Source organism: Mus caroli, unplaced genomic scaffold, assembly GCF_978045245.1.
Source record: "Mus caroli unplaced genomic scaffold, Mus_caroli_1 scaffold_8, whole genome shotgun sequence".
Lineage (NCBI taxonomy): Eukaryota > Metazoa > Chordata > Mammalia > Rodentia > Muridae > Mus > Mus caroli.
This window is the reverse complement of record NW_028227263.1, coordinates 29,976,320-29,990,132: the sequence shown is the minus strand read 5'-3', so window position 1 is coordinate 29,990,132 and position 13,813 is coordinate 29,976,320. Positions and strand designations below refer to the sequence as shown.

The following is a 13,813-nucleotide window of genomic DNA, read 5'->3' as shown; positions in this document are numbered from 1 at the left end:
CCACAGTGGCTTTTTCTAAAAACTATCAGCAGTAGCAGGGATGTTTAAAAGTAGGAGTGAAAACTAAAGGAAGATTTTTTTTCAAAGAGGAAACAAAATTTGCAAGCTACATTTTGAAAACGTATCCTGAAAGTTAAAAAGAATTCACTTCATCAGAAGTATGCTGAACATGTTCAACAGAAATATCACATAGGTGAATTAGTAAGGAAGGAGGCAGTGTTTGCTCTACACAGGGGTGAAGTGTTAGCTGCTGAGGTTGCACCCTGCATCCTGCATGGCCACAGTTCTACCCAGCATTCTCATGCTTGTACACACTTCAGTTACACTGAAGTAGCAGATGTAGTTCAAACATGCAGAGCCGGCGTTATAAAACTATACTAGCACAATGAGTCACTTATGCCTCTAAATATCTATGGTTTCCTCCCTCCGGAGCCCCCATGCATTAGAAAGTAGTTAGGTCGTTTGTTTTTATTGTTTGGCCTAAATAAAGCACATTTTGGTTCCATGAAAACAAAGGAACTTTGTTCCAGAGGCTGTATTCTTTCCAGAATGTGAAGTTGCTGATGAGTGGTGTTCAAATGAAAGTAATGACGGAACTTAAGTTACTCATTTAGCTCAGAAACTTTCCTGGACTCTAGGGATGAGTTTGACTCATTCTGCATCTTTAAAAATATAGATGGCAAATACACAAGTGAGAACTAACTAGGTTAAGTAAAATTCATTCAAGAAAACAGAGAAAACTTTGGTCAATATATTGTTGTAGAAACCACTATACTTTGTTTCACAATCCCTACAAATGATCAAAATAGATTAGAGATGTGCATCTGAAAGTAAGAGTCAAAACACAGTGAATATCTAGTTCTGCCCTTCCATGGCACCTAAAATACACTTTGACCTAGAGATCATGACAATCTATTCTAATCTCTAGTAAGGACCTAGGGACAGTGAGGGTCTGGTATTTGAGCGGGAGAGGATCTGGTTAGAGTAGTGTTTTCTCAACCCGTGGATCACAACTCCTCTGGGGTCAAACAATCCTTTCATGGGGTTACATATCAGACGTTTACATTCTATTTCTAGAATGACAAGTATTATGAGGTAGCAACAAAAATACTTTTATGATTGAGGGTCACCACAGTTTGGGGAACTGTATTAAAGGGTTGCAGCACTAGAAGGCTGAGAACCACTGGATTAAAGGCTCCTCCATGCTTCTTCTCCAGTGCTCTGCAGCTATGTTATCTGACTTCCAGGGAGGAAAGAATACAAGAGCCTAGCTAGCCAGGAAGACAGTATTATCACTCATTTTTGGTATTTTGTCCTTCTCTGCTTTAGACATGAGACATTTTAAGATCTAAGAGGGCAGTATTACCAGGAATACAACAGCTTTATCTAGACACTCAACATGAATTACCTCAAAGCAACAGAGTATTGGGTTCCTGGGGGGGGGGGGGATTATTTTCTTATCTGATCCTTTTACTTCTTTATGAAGGTATACATAGATCCAACCCCAGTGGCACAGGCCTGGATCCCAGCTACTTGAGCAGCTGAGACAGGAGGCCTGCAACCTCAAAGCCAGCCTGGCCTACAGAGTGAGTTCAAATGAGACCTGACCTCAGCATCAACACTAAAGAGGGGGCTGAAGGTGTAGTTCAGTGGAAAAGCATTGGCTCACTAAGTCTGAGGCCCTGGGTTCAATCAGTTTTCATGGGGAAAAAAATTAAGTTTCTCAAGAAAGAAATCTACAGCAAAATGCTAGAAATTCAAAAGCGTTTTCAGAACCTATGCAATTTCTCTTTAAAAAATATCATATCATATTTCTTTGTTGACTAATCTTTTACAAGCATGAATTGTAGTTATGAGAGATACATGACACATCCTGTTCCTTCACTGTAATGTGAACAATGGGGGACATAAGAAAAGCAACTAGAAAATATCATGCTGAACAAAAATTGAACTTTTTCAATCACTGAGCTGTTCAGGAATTAATTGGAGGCCACATACTGTGAAAATTTCTGTGAAATTGTACTTTGTAAAGCTTGCATGCATATAGATAGAGATAGAGGAAGAGAGATTTTTTCATATATGTACATACAGGTATTTGGTGTTTCTAAAAACTCTAACTCTAACAAATCATATTCCAGACATTTTGGTCAAAAAATATTCTAACACTACAGGAAATTCTCTATATCCCATCTGTCAAATCAATGCTGTCCTGCTACATGTAGATACAGATATCTCTCAGTCAGACGTCAATCAACTTAAACTATTGGTAAATTCCAGAGCAAACAATTGAAAGAGGGTATATATTCCTCACATCACATAGTTCATTGCATAAACAAAAAAAAATTACTTTACTGTATCTTCCTGCAATATAGAAAACAGGAATAAAGAAGCAACATGTCAGAACACGCCAGGGTGTCAGCCTGCACACACCACATATTCTATAAGCTAGCTAGAAAAGATATTTCCAAAAGCACAAGTGGCCACTTTGGTCCTGAGGGCAGCACACAAGTGAGAAGATCTGGAGGAAATGCCAGAGAAAGTCACCATCTGTTCTGGAAAATCCCAGTCTGTTCAGTCCGAGGTATCCCCAGAACATCCTGGGCCACGGACTATCCACTCAGTCAGCAGGAGCAACTATGGGCCAGGGATTGCCCTGGAGCAGGAAGGTATTTTAAAGTCTTACCCCTCAAAATAATTCTATCATAGACTTTTACATTCACCACAGTGGTAGCCAGCTCCCTACCTTTAACTTGTCAACCCTTCACACATTCTTAGATAAATTTCTCAGTATGTATCAATATAAAAAAATCATGAAAAATCTAAAGGAAAGGATACAGTAAAGAAATACTAAGATCCAATAATACAAAACAGTTAATAACATGAACTAGACTATAAGTCATGGTATCATACTGAACAGAAATTTAATGGCAAGTGTTAAAATGCTTGTCTGTATCCTTCAAGTTGTCTACCAATTATCCTAAAAGAACCATCACAAACACAGAAAAGACACAGCACATGTAGTATTTGTGCTCATTGTAATACATCTATAATAGTTAAAAAAAAACCAAAGCCAGGCGTGGTGGTGCACGCCTTTAATCCCAGCACTTGGGAGGCAGAGGCAGGCAGATTTCTGAGTTTGAGGCCAGCCTGGTCTACAAAGTGAGTTCCAGGACAGCCAGGGCTATACAGAGAAACCCTATCTCGTAAAACCAAAAAAAAAAAAAAAAACCTCAAAAGCAACCAAGTGGTTGGATGAGTTAATTATGACACAGAAACACTACTTTGTAACTATTTAAAATTAGGGGGTAAATCTTATATTTACTAATATAATGTTACCACAATATATTTCTTAATAAAAAACAATGTGTATACTAAAAACAAATTAATAGAAAAACCAAATACCTACACATACATATGTGAAAATCAATATATATATATGCAAGTTTTACAAAGTATAATTTCACAGAATTTTTTACAGTAGATAGTGAACTATAAGTTCTTATTTATTGTTGTTACTTTTACAGATTGATGTATTTGGGGGTTTTACATGTAACATGTCTAACAGATGCAAAAACAGCTTCTAAAATCCAGTTTGTTGTTTAAACATTCAGAAGAAAGCAGATATATGGTAACTTGCTTTTAGTCTAAGAACAAAAGTCGAGTGTTAATATTAGAGGTTTTCAGAAGAAAAAGAAACTCAGAGTTACTAGGCAACTTCAGACCAGTGTCTGAACATCAAATAAAGAAGCCACGAAAACTCAAAAAAAAAAAAAAAAGCCTGTCCCATTCTGCCAAAAACAGCCGACAGATCAAAGGTAAATAGCAAATAAAAACACAGGCACCTCCCCATGTAATTAGACTTTAAAAGCTTTCAGGCTAAATTTTTTTAATCCTACATAAAGTCCTGTCTCCAGACCACACCCATTCCTTTTGAACACTCCTCCTTTTCTCTTTACTGTTTGATTTGGCAAGAAGACTCAAACATCAACTGGGCAGTTAGATTAAATGCCCTTCCAACCCTGAAAGTCCGTAAAGTGCTTAAAAAACAAACTTGTAAACACAATGTTGTTTATTTTTACATTCATTATAGCATTGCACATTAAAGAATTGATGAAGAACTAGAGAATTTTACTTTCTTGACTCACTGACTCGACAAGGTTATATATAGTGAACCACTGGTTTAAACCACTGGCCTTCAAAACAGTTCTTCCTTGGTACTGATCTTTTATATTCCAAAATAAAAATTGAGATATTAAAATACCTATAATATTCTCTGTGCAAATCTAATGCATTTCCTAGAGCTAAATAGCCTCCTACACACACCTCAACTACATTAATCTTAACAAAAATAAAAAACACTTTTTTTTCATAGTTTTATGAGATTGGAACTCATTTTTCCTGAATTCCACAAGGCTTAGCTTTCGCATTTAATGTTTTTTAACAATTCATGAAGTACTTTTAGCTATTAAAAAAACCACTGAATTTTGACTTTCAAAAGAATTGATAACAAGGCTAACACTGAAGTGTGGTATTAGGAGTGTTTACATGTACGCAGGTACACATGTACATGTGCACACATGTATGAAGGCCAGAAGTCAACTCCATGTGCTATTTCTAGGGAGCTAACCAACTTGTTTTCTGCTAGCACAGCAATCTTCCCTAGAAGAGCTTGCTTCTTTAGTGAAATATGAGTTCTACTCTTAAAGAGTTCCAAAGACAGTTCTTAATGAAGCCAGGTCACTGAGCTACTCATGCATTCTGTTTCTCAGTCTACATGATCAATATTATTTTAGTGTAAGGGTCCCACCTCAAAAGAGACATTAGAAAAGTAATCAGAGGAGATGACTGAGCAGCACAGAACTACAATGACATTAAGATAGTCTCATATTCTAAAAATATTGGCTACTCCATTGATAGTCAAACCCCTGAATGTCAGGATTTTTCACAGTCCTTAAAATTTACAAATCCCAAAAACTTAGTGTTATATTTAGGAGTATTCATTATGCTAAAAAACTGGAACTTGCATATTTTTATGTATTGATTTATTTAAAATAGCAACAATAAATCTACTATACAACAATATAATAGTTAATGAGATGCATTGTTTCTCATTTTTCTAAATTTCTTAAATGCTTTCTCCTCTAAAAGACAGCTATGATCTCCTGGATGCCACTAAAGTCAAACTGTTGACAGGCTGGTTTGGTATCAACAGGAAGAAATATCCATTTGTACTCAAATACCTACTCAGAAAGAGGTAACAACAGTAAGAAGTATCCATTTGTACTGAGATACATACTCAGAAAGAGGTAACAACAGTAAGAAGTATCCATTTGTACTCAAATACCTACTCAGAAAGAGGTAACAACAGTAAGAAGTATCCATTTGTACTGAGATACATACTCAGAAAGAGGTAACAACAGTAAGAAGTATCCATTTGTACTCAAATACCTACTCAGAAAGAGGTAACAACAGTAAGAAGTATCCATTTGTACTGAGATACATACTCAGAAAGAGGTAACAACAGTAAGAAGTATCCATTTGTACTGAGATACATACTCAGAAAGAGGTAACAACAGTAAGAAGTATCCATTTGTACTGAGATACATACTCAGAAAGAGGCAACAACAGTAAGAAGTATCCATTTGTACTCAAATACCTACTCAGAAAGAGGTAACAACAGTAAGAAGTATCCATTTGTACTGAGATACATACTCAGAAAGAGGCAACAACAGTAAGAAGTATCCATTTGTACTGAGATACATACTCAGAAAGAGGCAACAACAGTAAGAAGTATCCATTTGTACTGAGATACATACTCAGAAAGAGGCAACAACAGTAAGAAGTATCCATTTGTACTGAGATACATACTCAGAAAGAGGCAACAACAGTAAGAAGTATCCATTTGTACTGAGATACATACTCAGAAAGAGGTAACAACAGTAAGAAGTATCCATTTGTACTGAGATACCTACTCAGAAAGAGGCAACAACAGTAAGAAGTATCCATTTGTACTGAGATACATACTCAGAAAGAGGTAACAACAGTAAGAAGTATCCATTTGTACTGAGATACATACTCAGAAAGAGGCAACAACAGTAAGAAGTATCCATTTGTACTGAGATACATACTCAGAAAGAGGTAACAACAGTAAGAAGTATCCATTTGTACTGAGATACATACTCAGAAAGAGGTAACAACAGTAAGAAGTAAGAAGTATCCATTTGTACTGAGATACATACTCAGAAAGAGGCAACAACAGTAAGAAGTATCCATTTGTACTGAGATACATACTCAGAAAGAGGTAACAACGGTAAGAAGTATCCATTTGTACTGAGATACATACTCAGAAAGAGGTAACAACAGTAAGAAGTATCCATTTGTACTGAGATACCTACTCAGAAAGAGGCAACAACAGTAAGAAGTATCCATTTGTACTGAGATACATACTCAGAAAGAGGCAACAACAGTAAGAAGTATCCATTTGTACTGAGATACATACTCAGAAAGAGGCAACAACAGTAAGAAGTATCCATTTGTACTGAGATACATACTCAGAAAGAGGTAACAACGGTAAGAAGTATCCATTTGTACTGAGATACATACTCAGAAAGAGGTAACAACAGTAAGAAGTATCCATTTGTACTGAGATACATACTCAGAAAGAGGCAACAACGGTAAGAAGTATCCATTTGTACTGAGATACATACTCAGAAAGAGGTAACAACGGTAAGAAGTATCCATTTGTACTGAGATACATACTCAGAAAGAGGTAACAACAGTAAGAAGTATCCATTTGTACTGAGATACATACTCAGAAAGAGGCAACAACAGTAAGAAGTATCCATTTGTACTGAGATACATACTCAGAAAGAGGTAACAACGGTAAGAAGTATCCATTTGTACTGAGATACATACTCAGAAAGAGGTAACAACAGTAAGAAGTATCCATTTGTACTGAGATACCTACTCAGAAAGAGGTAACAACGGTAAGAAGTATCCATTTGTACTGAGATACATACTCAGAAAGAGGTAACAACAGTAAGAAGTATCCATTTGTACTGAGATACATACTCAGAAAGAGGTAACAACAGTAAGAAGTATCCATTTGTACTGAGATACATACTCAGAAAGAGGTAACAACAGGAAGAAGTATCCATTTGTACTGAGATACATACTCAGAAAGAGGTAACAACGGTAAGAAGTATCCATTTGTACTGAGATACATACTCAGAAAGAGGCAGAATGTTTTGTAGCCTTTCCAGATAATTGTGACTATTTTTCTTTGATCTATATCAAAAACTGACAAGTAGCAGTTTCTCAAAGGTCAAGGACAAGATGGAATAGGAAGTCTAACATCAGTATGGTTTTTGTACTCTCTGATTTAAAGGTCTCTAGTCCTTACCTGGGTCTTTTGAGCATACATAGCTGTAGCATCATTAATCCATTCATTTGAAAAGTACTGGCTCATTGACTCACACCGACATCCAAAACATTGACATGCTTTACATACAGTAGTTTTAAAGCAACATTTCCTAATATTTCCAACAATCCTACCAGAAATGTTTTTTAAGCCTGTTGGGAACCCATCAAGTTCCTGAAAGATTGAATTTTACTAACAAAGGACAGTGTCAAGTGCCTTTCTTCTTTCTTTCTTTTTTTCCTTTTTTCTCTTTCTTCCTTTCTTTCTTTCTTTCCCTCTCTCTTTTTTTTTTTTTGGTTGCATTTCCTTAAATTAGTAGACTCATTGCTCATTTTTTGAAAATATGTCTGCCAAGGGCCAAGTCAAAACAGCTATGGTGTGTCTTGTTAACTGTGCTGTCAAGTGAAGACTATGTTACACCACGTGTGCTCACTCCCACATCTGACTTTCCTCACAATGACCACCACACTGGGTATGCAACATGAGTACTCTGTATTTACTTCCAAATTCAGAATATTAAATCCATACTAAAGAACTAAGAAAAATCATTTTTACTCATGTATATAATTAAACAACTTTGTCCTTTTTTGCTTACTTTTATCATGGGTGATGAGGATGGAGAACTAAGTAAGTTATTTATTGTTTCTCCAAGGCACCTAAGATCACTTCTAGTAAAAGATGTGAGGTCACCAGGCTTACATTCAGGTACCACTGCCATGCAACTGTAGGTATAGTGATTAGAGAAAACACAGCTATGCATTAGGATGAAAGTGGCTTTGACTTCAGAGACAAAGGCCCTAGAGGGTTCCTACTATGCAGGCCACTTTTTTATAACCACCGACATACTCTAAAACTCCACTCTGCTGCTAAGGAAAACTAACTGGTTTAATATTTTCAAGACAAAAAGAAGGAAAAAAATTTAGCACAGCAAATATGATATGGTAAGCACTAATTAAGAGGTAACTTTTCTCTTGCCAAAAGAATAATGCTTTTGTGTAGATATCACAAAATGGTCATTTATAGTTAAGTCCAAAATGAATGTTTTTAAAAATAGAATAATTTGCTCACAAAATAAAAGGTGTCCAGTCTAAGCTGAATGCCTGTTAGAGAGGTATCAAAAGAACTTTTATGCCACATTAGAAGTTGAAAGTCAGGGGATGGCTTGGTGGACCTGAATTCAGATCGTAGAACTCAGGTAAAAGCTACCACAGTGTCGCATACCAGCACTCCCAGTGTCGTGTATGGGAGAAAGACAAGCAGATCCTGAAGGCTCATGCCCAGCTAGTCTAACTGAATTGGTAATCTTTCTTGGGACAGAAGGAACTGATGTTGCACAATGTAGGCCTCTGCCAGGTTGTGGGACTAAATCGTAAATATGAGCTAGGATTGCCAAAGTGTGACATGTTTCCACAACCACCAACACTGTATTGTTCTCCTGAAGTAACAATTTAAGTTATTGTGGACAAACATAGTAGGCACAAAAACAGTACTCACCAGGGAAAAAAACAGATTGTTTAGAAGAAAAGAATATGTCTTCATAAAGGCTTTTTTACAAAGACAGCTTATCACTATGAACCAAGATCAAACTACAGACCATAAGCTTTCAAGAACTGTTTCTAGAATCACATAGTGATTCTAGATTGGTCCCTAAAGCTTTTGCACTGACTACAGAAAAATCCCACATGCTTTATAAATAATGGCCACTGGAGCAGAACCAAGCATTGTTAATGGCTTAAAAAGAACACTAGGGTATATTCTCTAATTTCTTCATTCAATAAACATGTACACTGTTGCCTTCAGTCCCTTCACCTTCCTTAGCAAATGTACATCTGGAACACCCGTTATGACAGACTTTCCATTTGTTTCATTTTGTTTTGGTTTTGAGCTGAGATTGAACTCATTACTTTGTGCTTGCTAGGCAAGTACTCTACCACTGAGCTACATCCTCATCCTCCTTGTTTATTTATAGTTACCAGCCTTTTTTATCTCCTCATTGCCTATGTGGTTTTGAGCATATGTGTATCACCTAAAAACAAAAGGCAGCAAAGGAGGTCTTATGTGAGTGGAACTTGTAAAACAATAACTAGGGTGCTTCTTAAGATTTGTTTTTAACATTAGGCCCACCCAGACATACCAACTGCATAACCCTGAAGCATGGCTGGCCCAGGAATCTATTCTTATGCAGTTTCCCCAGGTATTTTCTCCCTGGTAAAATTCAAGACCTACTGGGCTGAAAATGAAAAGCACAGGAGTAAAATTATTACAAAAAATTTAATAAATTTTTAAAGTTTTATTACTTGTAAAAATTGTAAAATGTTTTATCTTATTGAAAATCGTTTCAATAAGAAAGTTTTTTAAGCTATCAGTGTAAATTGGGATTGGAAACTAGACCTGGGGTTTACTTAGAGATTAAAATGTAGTTATTACTGGATGGGCTGTTTTCTTCTTTTGAATATGAGATAAAGATACAGAAATTTGGTTAGCATTTTTGAGAGCCCATGGGTGTGTGGCATGGACTGGCATCTCAGAGGATTCAGAATGATAAAGCTCAATTTCAGAGCACCAGCAATTGAGGTCTGGATTCGTCCTCTTCTGATAAAAACTGCAGCTAAAGGTCTCAGGTCGGTGGAGAGAATTGCTTCCTCTACTCAGCTTCCCCCTCCTGAATTATACTCACTGGTAAGAATGGAGAGGCAGAACACTGAAAATAGCAATAATGTAATAAAATTTTGTAAGCAAATACCAGATACTAAGAAGCCCAGACAAGTTTCATTCAGCTTACTGTTTTCTAAACAACACACTGGTAAAAGCAAGTAAGCCGGGCTGCTCTGTGCACCAAGCCAGTTAAGCCAAGATATATTTAAAGACATCTTAAAAGGGTCAATTTGATCCTCATTTTAAGAAACTTCTTGTTGCCGCTCTCAGAACCACTCCCTCTTAACCACAAATAATGACTTGGGTAATGGAGCTTGGTAATTGAAAGTATCAGGCAAATAACACCAAGATGAGTTGACACCGCCTGTTGTGCAAATATGTACTTAGGATGGTTATAAAAATAACAGCTGCATTATCAACTGGACACCAACCAGAACAACTTACATGAGTGCAGAGGGCTAGTGTGCTCTGAACTTGCTGTGCAGCACGATGTAGCACTTTGTATGTTGTAAGTATTTCTAAATTCATGGCAGAAATTTAGAAGAGGAGAGATCATTTTAAAAAATAAGGATTTGGTAACTTGGATAATTAAAAACAAATTTCCTGAGTGTATCATAGTTATGCCTTGGGCTGTGCATGCTTTCTCTGCCGGGCACCATGCTAAGCCCTGGAGAAGCACAAGTAACCCGAGTTGAACTGGTGATGTCAAGGTGCTCACAGTCAATGAAGAAGTTGCCTCCGCAGTGTAGAAATATCCAGTAAAGAAAGCAGAATGGAAACTGCATGGCCTCGTGTTCTGTGATAAAGAATGTATGTTCTAGAATGAGAATATTGGGGTCCTCTCCCAGCTTTTGTGACAGTTGGAGATGAGAACCTGACTCCTGCCTAGGGTACAGTGTTCACATACATTTTTTTTCTCTGCCCTTACCCTGAAACTCAGCTAAAATGTGTCCAAGTCACATATTATACAGAAGAGATGATGGCTGGTATAGCCACCTACTTGTATGTGCCTAAGCATCTGTGCAGGGGTCAGAAGTCAAGGGTGGATATCTTTCTCTCTTGTCTTCTACCTTGTAATTTCAAACATGGCTTCTCATTAAACATGAAGCTCAATGGTTAGTCTAGAATGGCTAATCAGTGTAGAACCTACATGCTTCTGCCTCCCAGAGCTGAGATCTGTATGTGGTGACATGCCTCCTTTTCACATAGGTGCTAAGGAGGTGAACTCAGGTCCTCATACTTGCTCAGCAATCACTCTACCTACGGAGCCACTTCCTCAGCCCCTTAGCCAATACTTTTTTAAAAAGAGTGACTTAAGGATAACAGGACCCCAGAGCTGAGGCTCCCATTGAGGCTGTCAGGGCATCAATGTGCTGACTAACCAACCACTACAGACAACGGAAAGATCAACTGAACACTATGAGTGAGTCCTCCCCAACCTAAACAGGTCTTTACCCACTCTCAGAAATATAGCAACAAGCAGCATGGAGAGATCTATTTATATTTTCAGAACATCTCAAGGGTCTCACAGTGAAGTACAGATGAAATCTGTCCTGGCATCTCACAAGAATTGCCCCACCTCTGAGGTGGAAACTATGGTCAAGGAAACAAACACATAGCTCAAAGAAAGCTTGGCAACAGACTGGTGGCAGAGCTTGCATGCTAAGCCTGAGTTTGCAATTACTAGGCTATATCCATTCCAAGGGGAAAAGAATGCCACCCGTGCTTCATCTCTAAAGTGGGATGGTCAGCAACAAGTTTCAGTTCCTTACTTTTGTGCTTAGTTCAAATGGAAGCTGGAAGAGCTTGGGGCTAAACACATTCAGTGCTAGCGCCTACCCATCTCCATTTCCATCCCCAAACAACTAGCAATTTTTTTCTGTCCAAAAATTTTTCATATTTCACATTCTCTTGCTGACTCCCTCTCAAAACAAAATTTGATGAAACAGTAAGTAGCATATCTGTGCATATGTGTGTGCACATGTGCCCCTACATGTGTGTGTGTGTGTACATGTGTGTACATAATCATGTTTCAGATGTTACTATGCTCAGGCCAAAAATGGGACAAAAAAATCCTCATTTTTATTTGAAAGGATGGAGATACCCTAAAGCCCTCCAACATCCCAGCCCTGAATCTAATGTCATCCCCATCATTCTGTGGAACAGATGGTAAGAAAGGAAGACAACTAGGGCTAACAAGATGGATCAGTGAGTAAAGGTTATTGCTTTAAGCCTGTAGACCCAAGTTCAATCCTTGGAATCCACACAGTGGAAAGAGATAACTGACTACCACAAAGTGTCCTGTAAACTAAACAGAGAGAGAGAGAGAGAGAGAGAGAGAGAGAGAGAGAGAGAGAGAGAGAGAGAGCACATATGATAGATAAACAAATACGTTTTTATAAAGAAAGGAAGATATATACTACAAAGCAAATTCTATCACCCATACACAGTACAGCTGATGTCCAATTTTCAAGTGAGTTTCCACAATCATCTGTAAGAGGGGATGGCTATTCCACTGTATACATAAGAAACCTGAGATATCTTCGAAACAAAATATCAATTTCTCAGCAGGTTCCACGGTCAGCACTGAAGCTCAACCAAGTCTCATTTCAAACCTCATGATCTCTTCCTGTGCCATAAATGGAGCTGCTTAGCATCTGAGACCCCAGCCCCTTCAAAGCCTGTTGGTTCTTATGCCAGGAACTCCTTTTAAGAGATTCTAAATGCTGCCACCTGTGTCTGCTGACCCCAACCCTGCTTTTCAGCTCCCATAATTCTTCAAAGACAGACACTATTATCAAGCACACATATCAGCCCATCCAAGCCCTTTCGTGGACTTCCATTTCAGAGTAATTGTGGGATAAACCCAGAACCTGGTACATGCCAAACAAGCACTCTACAACTGAACTACATCTCTATCCCCTGGTCATTCTTAAAAACAAACAAACAAAAAAACTAGAATAAAAATCTTAAAACATATATATTATGTACATTACATGAAAATTTAAAGAAAATTATGCTTTGGTCAAGGATATTATAATTGTGCTCCAATAAATGACTTAAATCCTAGGTGATTTTTTACAAATGAAGTTTAATATCTTCCCAAGAACATAATAAAACACATGAGCCTTGGGTTTAAGACCTCTAGTACAAATATCATTGAAGTACAAGTGAAGAAGGTGTTCCAGTGCAGAAATCCACCAACGGATCAATGAACAAGAATATCTTTTAAAAGGTGGCTCTGTAGAAGAATTTAGCATACTGACACTATTCAATAAATGGTCCTGGGAAATGTAGTTATTTAAGAAAAAAAAAAACCAACAATACTGAATTCCTACCTCACATGGCAACTAAAATAAATTTCAAGTGGCTTTTTTGTAATGTAAAAAGGAGAACCAGAAGTAATCTATCAGAAAATCTAGGTGACTGTTGTATCTTAGTGATCTTTATAAACATGATATTAAAATAAAAATGGTCAAATAAATATTAATACAAATTATAACTTTAGTTTTTAATTTCTGTATAAATACAATGAAGGAACAAACCATAAAATTTTTAATAAGTGTGTTTGGAACAGTGTGACAAAGAAGAACAATAAAAGCTCCAAAAGTCATTTAAAATGAAAAAAAAAATGTTACTGATGTAAGTATTTACAAATGACAAAAGAGAAAAGTAAAAAAAGTGTCCAACATCACATTAATTTTCAAAATGTGACATTCATGAGCATAAGGACAACTG

The 13,813-nt window shown here is 37.1% G+C and overlaps 1 protein-coding gene across 6 annotated transcripts in view; it reads right to left on the bottom strand.

Annotated features, from left to right (window-relative positions):
* Sox6 (SRY-box transcription factor 6) overlaps window positions 1-13,813 on the bottom strand; it is a 592,637-nt gene that overhangs the window by 452,214 nt on the left and 126,610 nt on the right. Inside the window, exon 1 of one of the 6 annotated variants that reach the window (XM_085841378.1) lies at window positions 10,520-10,863. The exons of the other annotated variants lie outside the window; for them this stretch is intronic. The gene's annotated coding sequence lies outside the window, so the exon portion shown is untranslated. Of the gene's footprint in view, window positions 1-10,519; window positions 10,864-13,813 lie in introns of those variants that run through there. 6 annotated transcript variants of the gene reach the window in all.